Below are 3,133 nucleotides of genomic sequence, written 5' to 3'. Positions count from 1 at the left end.
ATATATATATATATATATATATATATATACACACATGGACAGACAGATAGGCTTTTTTCATTTTCTGTCTACCACCAAATCCACTCATAAGGCTTTGGTTGGCCCGAGGTTGCAGTAGAAGACACTTGCCCAAGGTGCCATACAGTGGGACTGAACCAGAGCCATGTGGTTGGGAGGCAAACTTTTTACCACACAACCATGGCTTAAAAAAAAATGGAAGAAAAATAACTGCCTCAAGATTAATAAAATCTGTCAACACAGCCTTACTCTTGGCCCATGAACCAAATATGCTGGCTGCTCCACTCACATTAACTCTCTCCCCTTGCTAATGTTACTTTCATCCTCATTATCCTACCTGAATACACAAAGGAGTATTGTTGATCAGGTAGGAGGTAGACATGACCTTTGATCTCTCATCTTACACTTCTATAAATAAATAAAAAAACAGTCATTTAGAAAGAAAAATTCACCCCTACCCCAGGATTTTTTTTTAGCTCCCATGCTCAGCCATGCATGCACTTTGATCTTGCTCAGCCAATGATTCAAGCTATATGAGATTTCTACTTGCTTCCTTATTTTAATATAGTGAAAAAAGGACAGCCCTTCCATAATATCAGCTGATTTTCTGTCTAGCTTACACCTCTCTCTCTCTTTTTCTTTCTTGCTTTCTCCCTCCTTCCCTGTTTCCCTCTCTATTTATCTCTTTGTCTGTCTGTCTCCCCCTTTATCTCTCTTTATGTCTGTTTGTCTTTTGCCTGCCTGTCTGTTTTTGTCCACATGTACATACATATATGCATGTGTACATAAATATATACAACATACATACATAAACGCATAGTTTGTTGCATGTGTGTGTGTGATGTATGTATATATATCATATGTATATATACTATATGTATATATATATGTATATACACACACACATACATATATATATATATAACACATACACATGTGTTATACTGGAGACATGACTGTTTGAGTTTAATCAGTTCTGTTTTGAAGATTTTTTCATATTTCCTCATTAGTTCTTAGTTTAAAACAACACCATTCCTAAGTCCATCATGTTTAGTCTGGAAAGCATAAAGGATTCATAAGGAAAAAGAAATTTTATCCTATGACATACATACATACATATATACATAAATTCACACATGTTTGTGTATACATATACATATGGATGTATGTGTGTATACACACATATACATACACATATATATAAAGAGAGAGAGAAACAGACAGAGAAAGGGACGGGAAAAGAGAGGGAGAGGTATAAGCTACACATGTGTGTATGAGTGTGAACATGAATGTGAAAATGCATGTTTGTGTGTGTGTGATTGCGACTGTGATTCTCTGGAGAAGGAAGACCCCAGGGTTTAACTCTTAGCTCCTCCACCTTCTGTTAATATTGCTGCTGTTTTCTAAAAATCCCATTTGCTCCCATGTTAATAACTTTACACAGCACCTGCCCTCCTCCAGCTTATACATGGGAGGTTGAAATGGAAGAGTCCAAGCTGTTATTTGCTGCTTCCCTCTACAGAAAGCAACTCACTCCACTAACAGCTGTCTCTGGGGTAATTCTTTTTTTGGTTTTTCCTTCAATTTTCTTCTCAGGAACAAAAACGGAAACTAGAAGTCAGTCAGATTCAAGGAAAAATGTTTCTGATAATTTTTTTTTCTGCAAGTGAGCAAAGTAGGAAGTGTATATAGTACACTGCTGCCAACACTACCACTACCACCACCACCACCACTACTCCACTACAACTACCTCCACTACTGCTACTGCCACCCATCATCATTACTGCCTCCACCACCACCAACAACAACAAAACCACCACCACCATCACCACCACCGCCACCATCATTGTCATCACAGCCTCCACCACCACCACAAGCACTAACACAACACCCACCACCACTGCCACCACATTGAAATTTTATATTGTTACATCATTTTTTTCATTACTATATCCAGTAATTAAATTAATAATGCAATACCACATTAGAAATATTTCGATGATTCTTTTATGTTTAACATATTTTCTTTCCTTGACAACAATTCTATTGAACTATTGCAGAATTAGGTCAGAGTCAGCCCTGGTTTTTCCACTGAAACTACATTTATCACATCTGACTATCTGATTCTGCTGCCATGGCAACAACAACAATAACAATTACAAAAATAATAACAACAACAGCACTTGCTCTTTCTTCTTCTTCAGTTAAATGCAGGACACAACATCAGAGAACACCACAAAGAGTTGCGACGAAATTTCAAGTCTGTAACTTTTAGATCATTCTTTGTGTTTGAGTCTGTGACTGAGATGAATATTTTGGTGAGCCTGGAGGTGTGCTGTTGTTAGTTTTGTTAACTCCAGTAAATATAGATTAATAATTCAAACATACACGCACATCAGGAAATATATTGAACATGAGTGTTTGGTTAGAATTCTACTTATGTAATATAAGTATAGTCATGACTCTGAGTTTCATGTAAAGTAATTTACCCGCACTCATCAGATAGGCATCTTAAGGATCTGAGTTTAACAGGCTTTGTACAATTTCTATCAACCAAATTTAACTAACAAAGCTTTGTAGAAGACATCCAAGGTTCTCAGTTTTCACCAGTTGGTTCTTTTTCAAAATATGAAATCACTTATTCAGCTTGCAAACAATATCAGTATTCAATTCACTACAATTTGTGATGGGACAAAAATTAAACGAACTGTAATAGTCATCTATGTATCATACTAAATGTATATAGGCTATTGGCCAGCCATTGTAAGTCTCTATACTTCTATAGAGGAGTTGCACTGTAAAGAGGTTGCATTGCCACGTATTTCCTACCATATTTCATGACTGTATAAAGAAATTTAAAAGACCACCAAACTCATGAGGCCTACTAATGCTCATGGGTGAAGGGAATTCTTTATTGAATTATCATTTAGTGCTAACATGTATATCATGAATGACTAGGCTTAAACGTTTACAAAACTGATTGATTTATCAGGAGTGGCTGTGTGGTAAGTAGCTTGCTTACCAACCACATGGTCCCGGGTTCAGTCCCACTGCGTGGCACCTTGGGCAAGTGTCTTCTACTATAGCTTCGAGCCAACCAAAGCCTTGTGAGCAG

The sequence above is a fragment of the Octopus bimaculoides genome, chromosome 8 (genome assembly GCF_001194135.2).
Source record: "Octopus bimaculoides isolate UCB-OBI-ISO-001 chromosome 8, ASM119413v2, whole genome shotgun sequence".
Taxonomy (NCBI): Eukaryota; Metazoa; Mollusca; class Cephalopoda; order Octopoda; family Octopodidae; genus Octopus; species Octopus bimaculoides.
This window is presented reverse-complemented; position numbering follows the sequence as displayed.